The sequence below is a fragment of the Neopelma chrysocephalum genome, unplaced genomic scaffold (assembly GCF_003984885.1).
Source record: "Neopelma chrysocephalum unplaced genomic scaffold, ASM398488v2 Primary Assembly neopelma1_59, whole genome shotgun sequence".
Lineage (NCBI taxonomy): Eukaryota > Metazoa > Chordata > Aves > Passeriformes > Pipridae > Neopelma > Neopelma chrysocephalum.
In genome coordinates this window covers 12,407,935-12,426,164 of record NW_020897714.1, presented here as the reverse complement: position 1 = coordinate 12,426,164, position 18,230 = coordinate 12,407,935, and the positions used below count along the sequence as shown (strand labels likewise).

Below are 18,230 nucleotides of genomic sequence, written 5' to 3'. Positions count from 1 at the left end.
ATATTCAAATCAAAATTTCTTGCTTGTTAATTAAAAGCATGGGTCACTTAATTTAGATTGGTTTATCCTGCATTACAAACCTGATAAGGCAAAAGAGATTGATTTTGATGTTGCAAACAAGAATTTTCGTTCGTGTGCATGAGTGAAAATAAGAGTTACTGGCTAATTTTTAACTGAGAATTTACAGCAGGAGCAATGATCACTGGACAGCTTCACAAATTGCTTCTAAAATCAAAGTTGTTTTGCAATTTGTTCCCATTAAGAAAGATATGCAGCAAACTGAAATTTTAGGAGTCTATCTTTTCTTCATGTAAATTACCCAAAAACTAGATCTATAACTTAGTGTAATTTAATCTCTGTAATAACAACAGCAGTTACAAAATCTATTTAAATAATCTGTAGTACAGTTAGCATCACCTAAACAAATCACAACTCAAGAGACTTCTGGTTTACATTGGTTTATATTGCTAGAATTCATATCTATTTCTTTCTATTTGTCTATGGTGTCATTTCTTTCCCACTCCTCTAATGGACTACTCAATTTTTCCCTGTGATATACATTTTAAATATTAGTTTTAGGGCAAGTGGTTGTAGGACTATTTTATATCCTTCATAACCCAAAGGATTTGTAGTTGATGGAATAGCATCTATCAAAACACTGCCTGAATGTAACAGATGAAGCCTCATGTGGTCGAGCATTCAGACACAGGCCTATTAATAGTTTGCTTTTTAAGGGTAACCATCCATAAAAATCCAGCGAGGCAAAACCAAATTCAGCAATATCTGTCTGTGTCATGCTTCCCTTGTGTCTGGCAGTGTCCAGAGAAAGCAAGAAAACCGTAGCATGTTTTAATTTGAGGCAGCTGTGTTAAAAAAGAAGAGGATTTATTTACCCTGGCTATTGGGGAGTTCATGGAGTTGCTTTACTTTCCAAAGAAACAAGCGAAGTGCACGGTTTTCACAGTACGAGCCTCAGATACACCTCACTTGCCCGCAACGCTGCGTTGTTGGCAGAAAGTGGCATTTTTATTATTTGGCACATCTTAACTTGACCTTGAACATCTCCAGCTTGACCTTCACATTTCTCTGGGACCCAGTCTAAGGGTGGCTTGGTCCACTCAGCATAAAGCCACCGTGAGACAGAGACCTCTCTGCCTCTGGCAGGGGAGATCACTTCTGAATCTCAAACTGAGCCTCGTCACCTTGGGTCTACATCAGGTGCCAACTCTTGACAGTGCTCTTGGCCTTCTGGGTATAGCAAAGCTTAATTCCTGGGTGTCCATGCCCCAGAGAACCCATTAATAGTGTGAATCTAAGCAGCAGAGCTGGTCTGAAAATAGAACCAGAAGCCAACAAGGGAGTTTTGCTACCTTTCTTCTGTTTCATGGACAGGATGAGATGCAGGTGATACCGAGATGCAGGTGACACCGAATGCTGCCCACCACCTGGGAGTCGTGGTGTCTTCAGGGGTTTCTGCAGCTGGCCAGGCACTTGGAGAACATGTATCTCCATTCAAGAATTTGCAACTTTCTGTGAATAACTATTAAAATGGAGGGAAAAAGTCCTGCCACTAAAATGAGCTTGTTACAGATCACAGAGAGGGAGCATAACTTTGAGCAATGAACTTACATTCAGATATTTAATGAGCAAGAAAACAAAACACAAAGAGTAAAGCAAGATTTAGATTTCTTATATTGAAGTGTAAAAATTCAAACTTTATACTTATTTGAAAAAGGAAGAGTAAGAAGAATATCTGGATTTATTTCTTCTACCTTAGAAAAATCTTTCTTCACTAACTCAACGTCAGCTGTGAGAGTTAAAGCCCATGGGAGATTGATATGGAGCTGACGCCAACTCAGACACAGGGTTGAGATAAGAGCCATGGGCTGCAGGTCAGGACACAATCTTATCCTGTCTGAAACAGCTCAGTCTGAATGTATGCAGACTGTTTTAATTTTTCTAAATTGTTTTTTAACTATCCGATCAAACTCTACCTGGCTTTCCTTTAGCTCCTACTATTTAATTTGTATTCCCCTCCAGTGGAATCTGGTTTCATTTTTATAAATAAAATTTTTCCATCTGGGGCTCTCTGTCCTGGAGTGTTGTTGCTGTAAGTACTGACAGCAAAAGTTAGTTTGTGTTTTATCAACTTCAAATTATTTCTAATGGACTTCAAATGATGGAATTCAAATAATTTCTAATCGATTTTTTCTGATTGATTTTTTTCTTCAAAAAAATTCCTTACACATCTGTTAGTCTTTGGGTTTTTAAAGCTTGAATTGGCCATTAAAGTTTAGGATTTGAAAAGCTGATGTTTCCAGGCAGAATCAGTTCAAACTGTGCAGCAAATAATAATAATGGCCAGTCTTCGTGAACGAAGATTTGGGGAAAGGTCTTTTACCTTTCCAGCCTGCGCAATGGATTTTTTAGGTGAGACACAGCCTGCGCTGAACTGAGCCCACCCTTTAATCCTAAGGTTCATCTGCTGGGGCCAAGCAAGCTTGGACAATGGCAGTGAGGTCCTCAGGACGTAGGTTTGTTTAGAGTGACCTTCTCATAGATGGATGGCCTCACAGGGCTAATGGGCTCCATCTGCCTGGGGGGACTGGGATTCGAACCTGGGTCGCAGCGGTGAGAGTCCTGCATGCTAACCACTAGGCCACCAGGGGTCCCAAATAGCAAGATGCCTTTTGACACATTTGAAAGTACAGAACTTGAGAGGGCAAAAATTAATTCAGCACCCAACTACTACTTGCTGTAACCAATTATCAGAACTGAATGAAGAATTAAATCAAGCACGGATATTTATTTTTTTTTCACTCATCAAAGGGGTTGCAAAGCTTGCAGTCAGTCAATAGGTAGGTAAGTGGGTGGGTACCTGTCAGCTCCAGGCTGGGGCCCTGGAGCTGGCTGCAGGCAGCTGCGTGCGTGCACCAGGAAGGGGCTGCTCAGGAGACATCAGCATCGGCCTCTGCCCAGCATCATGTCTGTCTGCTCTGCTCTTCTGCAGTAGTCTGTGGTTATTTGCATATGTAACAAACAAAACAGAGGCACAGAGATTAATCCCAAATCTAACATCCAGCTTTGCTTAGTAACGAGGGAACCATATTACCCATTGAACTTGGATCTGCATGCGCTGTCCCTGCTGTGGCTCACACAGATCCACAGCAACAACTCTTCCACAGATCACATATTGTTGGGAAGCAGGTACCTGGCTCTGTTTACCCTTCATCCCCCACAAATCTGTCCTCCCGGCAGGGTGCCAGCCCCTCACTTGGATCCAAACAATTGTTAGAGCATCTATCGACTCTGTGCTAACAACAGCCTTCATCCCCAGGGCTGGAAAGCTTCTCTGAAGCACAGTCCTCTCTGATGTTTACCACTTACCACCGCAGCTTAGAAAAGAAAGGACAGCAAGTAATTGCTGCATAACCCACCCCCACAATAGCCACCTCACTGCTACAGCCTCACCGCAACTACAGGGGGCTGGCAGTAGCCCTGCTGCCTACTCACCTGTGCCATGGCTGCAGGCTTGCTTCTGGCAGCTGAAGGAAAGCATAAACTGGTTTTCAAAAAGCAAACACCAAAACAGTGAACGTGTCCATCGTGGCAAAGCACAGACTGGATTCTCCAAACCCAACCTATAAGCACAATGACATATCTGCAAAAGAAAAGTGATGAGCAGCAAGTAATCTGTGCTGCAACACTTGTCTGATTACATTGAGTAAAATGTCGGCATTAACAAGAAGCTGTGAGTTAATTTGTAGGGTTGTCTTGTCCCCCTTTCTGTCATTCCCTTTCTGTCCTTCCCCTCTGCCTCAGTTAAAATAACATTCAAATAACAATTATCAATTAATACAAACTCTTCTAAGAGAGACACTAACCTCCTAGATAGGTTTAATAAACACATGTACGTTTATACAGACATGTTACACAGGGAATATTTGTGCTTATCACTTGAGTTTGCTTGAGCCCGTTATTGTCTTTTGGTAGCTATTAAGCTTCAGTATACATTTAGTCTATAGGGGACCTACTCTCACCTCCAGCATTGCCTGAAATTCCCGCTTCTCTTATTCTAATCCCCAAAAGCCATGCCACAGTGGGTCAAAAAATCCCAAGCCCACCAGATGCACGAATGTTTTGTCTTTGCAGTTTAGTGAGGCCTGTAAGAGCACTGAAAAGCTTTTCTCTTGCTGTGCTGGATTGTTCCGTTTTTGCTGGGAAGCCCTGCAGTGTTGAGAGCACTGTAGTAATAACTGGTGAGATCCAGGAGCAAACTTTTCCCAGCAAGACATACTGCTTTTACAGAGATGACTGTAGCAGGCAGTGGGAGGCCAGTAAACAGATTTTGTAGTTGTAATCACTTTTGAGGGGAAAGCAGGGGGAAACTCTCTGCAGTAAGAGTTTTGCTCCTCTTGAACAGTCGATGGGCTGCTGTTATTACTCAGAGGTGCATCTGCACATCTTTCCAGCTTCCCTTCAGTTTCGTGCATGCTATCGGCCACCTTCCATCCCGTGTTGCCTCACTCCAGGGGCTGGCACTGCAGTTCTGCATGCTGCCCCTTGTCCACCTCCCCTCATCCACAGCCAAGCGGTTTTGTGCCACCCCTGACATCCTGCATCAGGCTCTGCCCTCCCTTCTCATGCCAGTAGCTCTCTGTCTCTCCCCTTCCATCTAGTCCTGCAAGGCTGCCCTTCTGGGTGTTAATGCTATGCTCATCACTAATGGAACTGAGTGCTTAATGCAAATGCATCAATACAATGTCCAATATAATTAAAGATGGTCTTCCCCCAGACATCCTAACTAACAGGAAGGTTCCATGATTACTTACCAGTATGAAGAAGCAAGAGATGCAAGATTTCCATTTTGTCCTGCTAGCACATCATTCTTGGCCATTTTCCTTTCAGCTGTGTGACTCTTTTGTTAGCCCAAAGAGACTGGAAAGATCTCCCCTTGTTCTTCTACACATCTTCCTCAGTTCCTGGCAAAGAACAAATTCTCTCTAATTGATAGGAATGATAAGAATCCTATTTTTTTCCAAATAAAAAAATAAAAATATTAATCTGTTCTGTATTACCAGCACTTTCACCATCCAATTCTGAACCATCTACTCTCCTGAGACATTTGGCTGTCTGTGTACTTCTGTACTGGTATGCAAATCCTCTCAGTAGGAGCTCCATGACCTTTCGAGGCAATGGTGAGAAGACCAAGTGCTTGTGTGAGAAGACCAAGTGCTTGCATGCCTAATTTTTCCAGTCAGGGGAAATGTGTGAACTGGGGAATGTGTTCTATCAGAGGTGCAACAAGGCTGATGACCTCTGCTGGGAAGAACAGGCCATGGACCAGCATTTGTTCACCACCCCTCTCTGATGGCTGTTAATATTTCAGCTCATGATAACCTGCTCACAGGCTAATACAGGCTTTACAATGATCGATGACTCACACACAAGTGCTTTTTATTGAGGTAAGTATAGTCAGGGGACTGTTAAGGAAAGATGGAAACTCCTACTCTCCTCTTAGTCTCCTGCCGTTCCCAGTTTTCTCAGACTCAAGAGCTATACTGGGACTGCATTCCCTGATCATCAGGGATGCTGACTGTCACCTTGATCACAATCAGTTTAAAATCATACCGACAAATGGGAAATTAGAATTAAAATGAAATAAAATCAAAGCCAGAAATCTCATTAGATTCTGCTTCCTGTGACTTTTCCTGTGATGTTAGGTTTCATTGAAAAAGAGGAGGATCTTCCTCTTGCATATGTTTTGTGCTAATTTTTTTAATGTATTTACTTCTTACTGACATCAGAGAAACTTCAGGGGGTTGCAGGTCTAATTTTTTCTGCTTTGCAAGGCTGTAGGAAAGCCAGAATGTAGGAAACAGCTAATGTTAAAAATATACCTTGTTTATATATTTAGAGAAAAATTACTCTGCAAAAGGCTTGCTGACTGATAGGGGAGTGTGTGAACTCCTTTCAGAGGCCGGACCAGGGCTGAAAACCCCAGTGAGGCTGCTCCAGGCAGCCGTTGAGCAAGCCAGAACATGGTGCCATCATAAAAGTGGCAGGGTGGCTTTGCACCAGAGGCAGCTGCACATTAATTTACAATGTGTGGCTTTGAAAATACAGTACTTTGTAGTTGCTTGTCAAAATCCACAACTGCATTAAAATATGATGTTCTGTATATCTTCCCTGATGTGTTAGGCCTTAATTCTTTAGTGGCAGAAGCTTTATTTTAATTCTGTTACTCTTGATTCACAGTGTCATTCAGAAATTTCTGAAGGAAACCAAATTGCACTGCCTCTATTTCTCGGATTTTTATCAACACTAGTGTTTCCTCAATAATTGTCTTCCTAATGTCTGAGCCCCACGAGGAATTTGGCACCACCGTTATGCAGGTTTTTGCTCTGAAGATAGGATGTGTGTTGCTAACCACTTAACAGAGAACAAGGGTATAGTGCCAAGCAGAAAGTGAAAGGTACAGACACGAGGGGTATTCAAGTTCCTACAGGTTTTGTATATACTGACACCTGGGTAATGGAGAAAGAATGAATTAATACCTCACCAGGGGATGAGCTGCTTCCGTTGAGCTTCACAATCACTCATGCTGCCTGTCCTGTCCCTGCCCATCAGCCCACTTGTCCCAGCTGGCCAGTTGGTGCGGAGTGTGAGCCAGCAGGGGGGGCAGGCAGTGAGCACTGGAAGCGGCAGAGAAGTCAGGGTGTGTGGAGGAAACAGGACGTGTGATGGGGTCATGGAAGGAAAAAGGTAGAGCTGTTTTGGTGGGTGCATATGGCCATGGAGGCTTCCCCAGTTCCAGCTCTTGTGCAACAGTGTTTGTATTTACCTATGTTTAACAGCTGGTCTTTTGAAAATAATAAAAAAACCCATGAGGCAAATTGCCTCATCATTATGAATTCTCCATGCTCGAGATACCACACGTTTTTACTTAACAGAAAGAAATAGCCTTCTAGGGCTTGACTGAATGCCACTGCAGTAGGCATATGACCTTTCCCTGCCCTTCTCCTGCCAGCCTACAAGTGCTGAATCAGTTTAGTACATGCTGCCACAAAGGATTTATATTTACGTTTTTATTCAAAACAAGAAATCATACTTTGTTGTGTAGAGTAACTGCTAAAAACAACAACAAAATCCTATGTTAAGACACATTATATATTGAACTTATGGTTCCAGCATTTGATTTACAATTCAACAGCCAAAATACATAACAACAACCTCTGTGATGGGAATTGATTTCCATATGATGGGTTATATGGAGCAGTAAACATTATGGTACTTGGTTAATTCAACGCAGCCATCCATGACTTTCCATTTTGCTCTGCATAGCCTATATACTACTCACAGCATACCCTGTTGAGTTAACAGATAGGAAAATGACAGCTAAATGAAAGTCATCTTTTTAGTATCTCACTTTTGAGTGCGCTGGCTTTCAGTATTCGATCTGGTCACAGTTTACATTACAGAGCTTTAAATGGAGATTATCTTGACGAAAGCCTTTTCACGTCTGAGAGATTCCAATTTTGTATTGAAATACCAGATGTCACCCTGAGATTTCATATATTCTTTCATTCTAATCGATGACAGACAAACTGTTTGATTTGACACTGTGCACTGAAGTTATATTTTTTCCATGTTGTGTGCTGAAGATCACTTTAAAAACCTGTCAGTATATGCCTGACACCTTTATTTCGACTTGGTAATCAAGCAGCCTGACTTGTCTGAATGGCTCTGGAAGGTGTCATATTTTCTTTGCCAAATTTTTGCTGTATACTCTTATTACTCTGAGTGTTTAAAATAGTCTTTGTTCTGTAAGAAGGGAACTGGCTTCAATTATTGGCTGTGGGAGGATTATTGAGTGCAAGAGGTATTCTTGCTGCTTATTTTAAGTAAATTTACCTAATTTGTCATAAAAGGACCCTGTCATAGGAAAAGTAGAGGTAAGCAACTTGCCAACAGTGCAGCTAGGCACTGAGTGTCTTATGTGTGAGTAGCCACCAAAAGGAACATAAACTGGGAAAAGCAGAGCAATACTTCTCCATTTGTTCTGAATGCCATTTTCCCAATCCTTACTGCTGTCAGAAGTAGGTCATTATTATGACTTTGAAGTGCCCCATGTTTTGTCATATTTATAGTTTGGTGTGGATTTACACACCTGTGGGACTGTTGAGACCTATACTCTGTATGATAATTTGTAACGAGACAAGATCTGCCTCTCAGCATATTCTTCATGTGGACAAGACATTGCTAGTGGATTGGGAAGGTATACAGTGAACAACATTTCTAAACTGCATTTCTTCTACGGAGATGGTGGAAAGCAATGCTGTGACAGAAAGTAATTTCAGAACAGTAGGGTGCAAGTGCAAGAAATCATTTCAACATGTAGCAAATTTTAAGCAATTTAAGTAAGTGATTAAGGGACTCAAGGATATTATTTAATGCTTTCCTGAGTCAGAACTAATATTTGGTCATTTAAATAAAATTAAGAATTCTGTAAGCTCAGCCAGAATGGAAAACTGAAGGCAAAACGCAGTTTGATAAAAGATCTACAGCCGAGGCAGCCTTCCAGAGGTCAGGCACTCTTAAATGTCACTGAAGTTAAGAGATGCAAAATATTTCCTGGATGCACCAGCGCTGCATCTGAGTTAGCCAACTCTGGGAAAGGCTGGGCTTATTCTTACAGCAGCTGGGGGGAGGGAGAATAACTATGTGAGGAGCAGGTAAAGTCAAATGCAAACATATTTTTGTATCCTTCTTTAGAAAATCTACAGGCTTGAACTGGAACAGCAGTTACTGAAATTGCTACAAACGCAGCTCGGTTTGCTGAGTTCAGTGACATATATCTTCTAAGTAGCCATCATTCCATGAAAATGTTGGAGGGGAACATAAGTTCTGGCTAAGCTTGTTTCTTCAACCACAGGAAAATGTGTTTCCATCAATTCTGCTCTGCTCTATGTGGTTGGGTATTTTTTTCCTTTCGATAGGTTTCTGCTCCTTGAGCTTACTCTTGCATCAAAATACATGCATATGTGGTTCCCTTACTCTATATTTGCTTTAATAATAACTGCTGGATACTGGTATTACAGACCTTGCTGTAATAAATATGATCTCATGACTAGAGGATTATTTTGAAGTAGTGATACTGAATGAATGTGTTTGCTACTGTTGTCTTTTCTGTGGAAAGTTATCTTTCTAGTATCAACACTCTTACATTCCAGTTTAGTTCTTTTACTAAAGAGTCCTCTCTGTCAATCTGTTCTTTAAAATGTACCAAAATAACAACACTGTAGCTGGCTATTAATCTACAATCTTTTCATATTTGTCTTTCCTACTAATAGACTTGAAGTACAGGTTTTATATGCAATGTGTGGCTTGTTTAACAAAGCTAAACTCTTCTCAAGTGAAAATATCTCCATGTAAAATTTTCAGCTCCCCTGCAACAGCCTATGGAGGCAGAAAACACAGTTTCATAATCTTTACTGTCCTGAAGCACTTGATTCCCGACTACTAGGCAATTTGTTAACTCATGTAATTCAGATATGCAAAAGGATGAGTAAGCAATAAACCATTTCAAATCAATCCATCTGGCAGTAGGTAGAATAGCTATAATGAACAGCATGTTTCCTACTCAGTCTAGTCATTTGCAGGATTTGGGCCATGGATGTCAGAGGTTGTCTAAGAAGCATTAGATGCAAGGAGATGACTGAATGTGAAAGGGGAGTTTGAGGATAATTTATGATGATGGATGTTTGCTGTTTATGCACACTTCATTAGCTAAGTCAGTCTGGCTAGCGCTCCTGGGACTTCTCTGCTTTCCCTACTGCTTGCTGACGGCCATTTGCTCTGAGTTCATAGGTGAGTGACCACAAACACATGTTTTCAGATGTATGATTTGTTTTATGATGATGTTGTGGTTTAACCCCAGACGGCAACTGAGCCCCACTCAGCCTCTTGCTCACTCACCCCCCAGTGAGATGGAGGAGAGAATCAGAAGGTTAAAATGTAGAAAACTCATGAGTTGAGATAAAGACACTTTAATAGGTAAAGCAAAAGCTATGCATACAAGCAAAGCAGAACAAGGAATTAAATAAGTGCTTCCTGTGGGCAGGCAGGTGTACAGCCATCTCCAGGAGAGCAGGGCTCCATCACACATAACAGTTATTGGGAAGATGAATGCCATCACCCCCTCCTCCTCCTTCTTCCCCCAGAACGATATACTGAGCATGATGCCATACAGTATGGAATATCCCTTTGGTCAGTGGTGTCAGCTGTCCCGGCTGTATTGCCTCCCAACATCTTGTGCATGCTCAGACTCCTCGCTGGTGGGGTGATATGAGAAGCAGAAAAGGCCTTGATGCTGTGTAAGCACTGATCAATAATTGCTGAAATGTCCCTGTGTTATCAACACTGTTCCCAGCACAAATCCAAAATACAACCCCATACTAGCTCCTGTGGAGAAAATTAACTCTATCCCAGCCAAAACCAGCACAGATGACTGAGGAATGCATGAGGCATCTGTTTTGGAGCTGTTAGAACTTGCCATGTTCTTCAGTATATAAGATGGAAAGAATATATTGTAGTATTTCTGTCTTCTGCAGACAAAGCAAAGACACAATCTATTGAGTTTCTGTTTTAAATATGGCAATTTTTTTCCAACTTGAGATACTCTAGGACCTAACAAGATTCTAAGTTCATTCCCAACATGAGAAGCTTTTTTTGCCTCAGCCAATCCTATCAGCATAATGTCTTGGTATTACAAATCTGGATCAGCATCATGTGTTCATAAATAATAGCAGGATTTGGCTTTGTGTGTGTAAAATTATTAGGCAAAGCAGTAGTAACAGCAAAAGCAACTCGGTAGCTGTATGAAAAGCAAAAACATGAAGTACTTTTCAATGATCCTGAATGCAACAGCTAAATCCACAGCAAGCCAGAAGTTATACCATAATTGTGGTAGCATACTGTTTAGTAAGGATGAGCCAATTCTTTTGCTTCGTGAATGACAAATAACACTAAATTTTTACAGTTACAATCAAATTCGTCATGTAAATACATGTGGAAGCATTCATACAGGCAGGAACAGGAACAATGTCATGTACCTCTCAGATTTCTAGGAACAAAGAACTCTCTAAGTAAGTATGTATTTTTTAAGTGTATCTCCTTTTTTCTGCGTGACACTTTCCAGAAAATAGTGACAAGGACAGTTCTGGGCAGGATTCACTCAGGTTGCTTAGTGCAGATGAAAACTGCAGATAGCAAGAGAGCTGAAAATGTTACAGTAAGATGCAATATTGCAAATAATAAAACAAACCCCCTTAATAAATTCAGATTGCTGGTGCACCACTTGCCATTGTCATCAAGGCACCTCTGCAGGTGAGACCAGACAATCAGTATGCATAAGCAGGAACTGATGCAGCATGTTTACCACAGGAGCATCTCAGCAGTAAAATTGTTTTAAAGATGTGTTCCCACTTCCTTCCAAACTTGTCTGTGCCCCACATGTTTTTTTCTTCACTTATGCAGCAGGTATTACAGCAGCTGAACAAATTCAGTATAAGAACTGAACTGAGAAAACACTCTAAGGATAGGTACAACGATAACAATATGCTGTGCTGGTAATGGAAGTACTTATATGGAAATAGTTGTCCTTGAAACCAGTATTCGCTACGAAATAAGACTTCCTTATTGTATACAGATACAGATTTTTTAATAGATAAATTTTTTTTTTAATAGCTACAATAGCAAGTTCTCATACTCTGGATTGGAGTAATTAAGATAAAAAACTGTGGTGTGTAGAAAAGGCCTTTGGATCTTCTTCCATGCTTATTTTCAAACATGCCCCTTCTCCTTTCTAAGGTGCTGTGATTCGCATACTACAGTACTGGGCACCTCCTCAAATCAGTGGGGAATACGAGACAAGTAGCAGCCCTGCTTGGTTCACTGTATTCTGAGCACTCCAGTGTTCAAAGTCCTCCTCAAGTCAGATTTCTTAATATGCATTCACTCAAACTTTGTTTTTGAAACTCATCCACTTCTCTGGCTGTTTATGTTGTATGCATGATCAAAGTCATGCATTTCTTGTAGGATTTGCACTTCCCACAGTGACAGAAGATCTTAATATGTCAGCAGAATGGACTGAGCCTAGAACATGCCCTCTTATTTGGAGTTAGCACCACACCTGCCAACATCCTGACTCGCATGAGAAACACTGAGGTCTTACCATAACATAGACTCGCAATTTTACTGCTTTAAATCTTGCTATTGAAACACGTTCAGTTGGTTTTCAAAAAGTTTAGTTAAATAATGCTTATATTAGACTTGAATGTAGGCTGATCTGAAATTCAATAATTTATGTCACTATAATTTTCTATGTACCTGTAAGAACCACAAACCACAGATCATTTTTCTACTTTCAGTATGAAGAAAACAACTGGGTTGATGCTCACATTTTATTTTGTGTTTGTGCATATAGTATTTCTATCATGGGCCTTGTGAGCAGACAGCTACTTCCTTTCTTCTGTGGACTGTCTCATAGCTTTAAATTGACAGCTCCTGGGGGAGAGACACAGCATGTGACATGTGTACAGAATCCAAGATTGATTAGGGTATGTTTTCATTCATTATAATAACTAAGAAGGAGTAAAGACTGACAGTTCAATCACTCATTAATAGAGAGTGACTTTACTCCCATTCATGAAAGTGCTGTCAGATTCTAAAACATTTTAAAAAGGATATTATTATTATTATTATTATTATTATTATTATTATTATTGAAATTTGATTTAGTACTTTCTCCTCATGTAACAGTGTAGAAAAACCTTCATCAATAAACAGAATTTTAATTAGTCTGAAAATTACCCCAAAATTACTTATCTCTTTCAGTTTTTTGGAGTTTTTTTTATTGTTGGGAAATACCTTTTCTGCTTACAGACTGACAAGAACCAGGACTTAAATAAATGCTCATTGTAGTTTAACAGGTTGCTAAGTCTCAGCAGAGCCACAGGACTAATTCACCATTCCAGACAAGAGAGGATCAAACGAGGTTATGTTACTTTTAATTTGCCTTGGATGGAGGTCTCTGACTCACACTGACTGAATTAAAACATTAATGACAGAGATTAATGACAAAGTCCACTGTGAAGGACTTGGCAGAGCAGAGTCAAGCCTTGTCTCATTGGTCACTGAGGGAAGTCAATGTTGACAGTGGCTTAGTGCCTTTCACAGGCTACCAAGATGTAACTTGTGTGAGAGCAGCCTGGACACCTCTGTGGTGGGATGGGCAGTACCAGCTCATGGAAAAGAAAATCCCAACACAAACCGAGTCTTAACATGCACGCAGGGTAAAGGAGGCAATCACACAATCATGTAAAGTCTTTTCCTCTGTTATAACTATTCCTCTTCCAATTCCTTTGAAGACCTCTTCAAGCTTTCTCTCCCAAAGCAAGATTTAGTTAGATTTGATCAGTTTCACACCCATTTCTTTCCTTGATTTCACTGTCAAATGGGATTGATTTGTCAGTTTGTCTTATTGTCTGTTCATGTTCTACAGCAAGATGTTAATCTCCCAGTCCTAAGAAGCTTACAGGGGTTTTTTGGCAGTGAGCGAATTGCATTTTTTCATGGTTTGGCATAAAAATTACTGTTCTCATTCTTGTGTTGACTGATTAGGTGAAGGGCAGATACAGACAATCTCGTTATTTAAAAAAAGCCCACCTCTTGCTTCAGCTGATTGGGTGGAGAGAAGATTTTGTTCCCATAGCAACATTTTGCATCCAAACCTGCAGAAATGAGGCTGGCTAGAGGCATTTCAAATACACTGCATTTAAAGAGCGGGTTGTGCTCTACAATGTGTTTTCATTTTTGCATCTGACAGAATTATTCAGTAAATATTCCAGAGAAAGAAAAAGAAAAATCTTTGCATCTCCATATGTGAAACTGGAGCCTGCTGATATTAGGTGTGCTACAAAGCAAGGCTTGAACTGCTCTTGTAGAATGCTCTGTACTATCAGTTGTCTGAAGAGACACCACAACTTTAAGTAAAAACCAGTCCAAAGATCAGATGTCACTTTTGTAGAAGTTCTTCTGATACCTTCAGTGGAGACAACACCACTGAGCATGATGTTTGGAGGGAACTGGCTAGTAGGCTGAGGAAGAGTAAAACCCATGCGGCAAGTTGTACGCCAGAGGAGTGGGGCAGCACTAGGGGAGGAGCTGTTGGATTCTTGCAGAAGTGGCAGATAGGATGAAGGAGAAAAAATCCTTCCTAATACAAGGAGCTGCTAAATGAAGACACCACCACACAAAGAACGGAGGATAAAAGTAATTTATGTTTTGGGGTTTTTCACCGTGTAAAGGTTGATCATGTAGTTGCAGGGGTAATTTTTGCAAGAATTGGACTTCAATGACAGAGGGATGAGTCAAGGAATGTATCTCACTTCAGGACTTTTGGTTCATTTGTGAAAAACTGGAAAACGAGGACTGAGCAGAAGAAATTTGTAGCAGTCCTTAAGGTAGATGATACAAACTGGCCCTACCTCTTTGGCTGCCATCCAGCAGTGTGTCTCCAGACAGACCCTCTCAATCAGCACAAGTCTTGTTCAGGTAGAACTGGGAGATGCCACGTATTTATCCAGGATATCACTTTGGGAGACACATAGCTTGGTGGGACAGTACATGTTAGAAGCACAGTGGTCTGGTCTAGGAAAAAATGATTAATTCATCCAGGAGGACAGAAATGCCAAGAAAATGCACATATAGAGTCATTGTTAGAATATCTAAAGTATTATATATTATATTATTATACAGTGATACTTTATTGGGAAATTGAGTTACCTTTTCTCTCTGTCTGCGTTTGGGCACTGATAAGCAAAGTAATGACATTAAGAATAACAAAAAGTTGGTGTTATTGGCAAACACCTTAATAGGAACAAGTTGAGAGCATTGTAGTGTGGCACCATTCAGCTGGTAACATAAAACTGTAAAACGACCCAAATATAAGAAAGCAGTAAATTGTTACCTAAGGCTTTTTGGGGGAAGGAAATATGGACAGGTTGATTTCAGAAGTTTTGTGGAAGACAACTCACACCAAAAAACATGAATGAAAGTCAGAGGAAATATGAAGCAGGTGTGGTCATGCTGAATGCAGGTTGCTCTTCAGTTATCCAGGCTTCATCTGAGCTGAGCAGCATGGGCTGGAATTCCCACCTATCATGTTTTGATAGAGTGGCATTATTGCATGTGACTAAAGGTCTTTGAAGATGAGCAAACTAACATGGCTTTGTCAAAACAAGCTTGGAAATAATTGTACAATACTTGTCAGTCATAACTTTTATTAGAGAGTTTTTGGAGGAGGAAATATGTTTTTGTACAAGGTCTGTTCCTTGTACAAAGGTCTGTTCCATGGATCAATCCCACCAAATCATGCATTGCTTCATGTCCAGACTTCCTCTGAAGATGTCTGGTATTGAACAAGCATGGTAAGTGGGCTAAAACTGTAGGAGAGAAGGGGCACACAAAGTGATATAAGAGTGAATGTACTGAGGAGGAATATAGAGAGAGCTTTATGGCTCCAGAGGAGTAGGAGAAAGGGTGGGTGCCAAGAGCCCTTCAGTCATAATAACTGATAAAAATCACAAACACCCCCCCCATAGTGATGGGATGAAAGAGTGGAAACACAAGCAATCATGATGCCCTGAAATGATGTTATCTCAGACAAGACAAGACAAGTCAGCAAATTTAATTATTTGCTGCTGTTTGGCCAGATGGCCTGGATTTGAATCAAAAATCCCTGCCCACCACATTTCTTGATAGGTCTGGATTCCAAACCTTTTATCTACCTTAAAATGCTTATGTTTTCAACATAAAGTGACATACTTAAACTTTTATAGCTCTAGAAAAAAATGCAGAAGTCAACAGTGCAAGAAGGAGGCAGCAGTATTCCTTCTGTTCCGAGAAAGCAAATGAAAAGCATATACTGAGGTGAGTTATCTAATACAGATTTGGACACCAGGATCCATCTCCAGGGCAAATGACTCAGCCCTGCATTCTGAGAAGACAAAAGCTCTGGCCTTGAGATGGGAACCAGATTTCCACAACCTGCTGTAAGAGATCCCAAGGAGGCTGTTCTACGAAAAACTCATTCAGTTGCTGACCTTAGTTACTTTCTGGCTCATCGGGAAATGAAACCTGTTCCAAGGTATTGAATCCTCCTAATGGATAAAAAGCTAAGGTACCAAGCACTAAAGTTTGGAGTACTCTAAGAACCCCATACCTGTAATATAAGCATTGCAACACCTGAATATCAGGATTCCAACTCTCTTTTAATCATACTCAAAGAATTTCTTCAGAAAAGAAGTTATTGCAGAGCACATATATTTTCACGAGTGTAATTACAGAGAAAACAAGCCAAATACCCAGAGCAGATTCCCATATGTCTATGGTCTAGGATTATTGCTGATGTTCTTATTCTTCATTATTATCCCATTTCACTCATAGGTAAACTACTAGTTGTATGAAGCTTACACAATCAAACCTCCTGCAAGCAGGACACGTGCACTTCAGTGAGAAATGTCTGGAAGAAAGGAAAGCCATTTGAGAGTCTGTCACAGCCGGGGTGACAGCAGGTGCATTAAGAGAGGTGTGTCTCACAGCATTTTATACTGGGCAGTGGACAAGAAGAGTCAATGACTGTAGCAGACAGTATTCCTGGAAACACCACTGGTTTCTGTGCATAAGTCATCTACAGTGACTCTGAAAATATCATACCTGTAATAGAGAAATTTTGACAAAATGACGGGTTCCTCATTTTCAAGAGAAAGAGAAGAGGCAACCTGAGCAAGCAAATAGAAGCACAACTGAAGTCTGTATAATCAGACCTGAGACAGGAGAAGTAACTAACAACCAGCATCATGAGACACAAATTAACATGCTAATTGGAGTCCAGCAAATCTGAGCCCAATAGCTGTCACTGACCACCGCTTAACCATAACCAACATAAAAAAAGTCATGCAGGTTCCACTCAAGTGACCCCCCCCTCCATTTTAGCACCTTAACACAACATTGCACTGAGTGATACCTTACACCACAAGATCAAAAGCAACAGGATTTGACTCAGCATCACAAACTTGATGGCCAAAATTTGATGGCTGAGTACTGTGGTGTGGCTCCCAGCTCTCCATGACATAAGGTTAGGAACTTGGTATTAACCTGCCAGCTAATATTCTGTTGCTTCAGCTAAACTGCTTCTGTCAAACTAAGTCCAAATGTAAATGGGATGACAGTTTGCTCTAACTTCTTTGTCTGCTTTTTACTTTCTAACTAGAAATTATTTTACCATGGGTTGCTATATGCTTACAGGACTGAAGTTTCATGAAAAAGTATTTGAAGAATGTACCAGAACACAGGGAAAACTTAAAGTAATGGGTTGCCTTAAGATAAGGCACATCCTTCAGACTCTGAAATGTGTGGTCCTCTCCTCCCAAGACACAACACAACCTGCTGCTCTGTTGTCCGCGTTCAGCTGCCGGGCACACAGGCTCATCCTGGGTGTGTGCGTGCAGATGTAACATGCCCACGATTCACCTTCACACACAGCGGGAGCCCTGGGTTCTTGCATTTAACATTAATACAGAAAGCACGTTATAATTAGCAATAAATACTTTTAAGATCGGAATCTATTTTAACTTGAGAACAGCTTGTCGCTCTGACGGTGTACTACAGCTTTCAGGAAAAGTAAATTGTTGCTGGAATAGGTGTAATTTGCTTCGAGTGGGACTTGCTTCGTTACGGGAAGCTGGAGCACTGTGCTCACGTACAGAGCACCAAAGCAGCGTCGTCCGAGTGCCTTCCCACGGTCGGACCTGGCCGGGGCGACGGAGCTATCCAGCTCGGCTTCTCCTGGCTCCTCAGGGGGGAGCAGCCCCAACCCTGCCCTGCCCTGCTCTGGCCCGGACCGGGCAGCGCTGGGGAGCGAGCGCTGCTTCCCGCGGGGGGCTCCCCACAGTGCTCGGGACGCCCACGCGCCGTGACCGGGAGCCGCCCGAAGCCAGACGCTCGCTCCCCGGCCCCCTTCTCGGGCACGGCTGCCCCGGCCGCGGGCAGCGGGGGCGGGCGGGGGCCGCGGCCGGGGAAGGGGCCGGGCGGCGGGGGCGGGTGGGCCCGGCCCCCCCCCGTTGTTTTTTTTTTTTTTTTTTTTTTTTTTTTTTTTTTTTTTTTTT

At 41.4% G+C, this 18,230-nt stretch overlaps 1 protein-coding gene across 1 annotated transcript in view; it reads left to right on the top strand.

Annotated features, from left to right (window-relative positions):
- The window catches only part of TMCC3 (transmembrane and coiled-coil domain family 3), a 152,509-nt gene that overhangs the window by 1,728 nt on the left and 132,551 nt on the right, over positions 1-18,230 (top strand). The window lies entirely within an intron of this gene.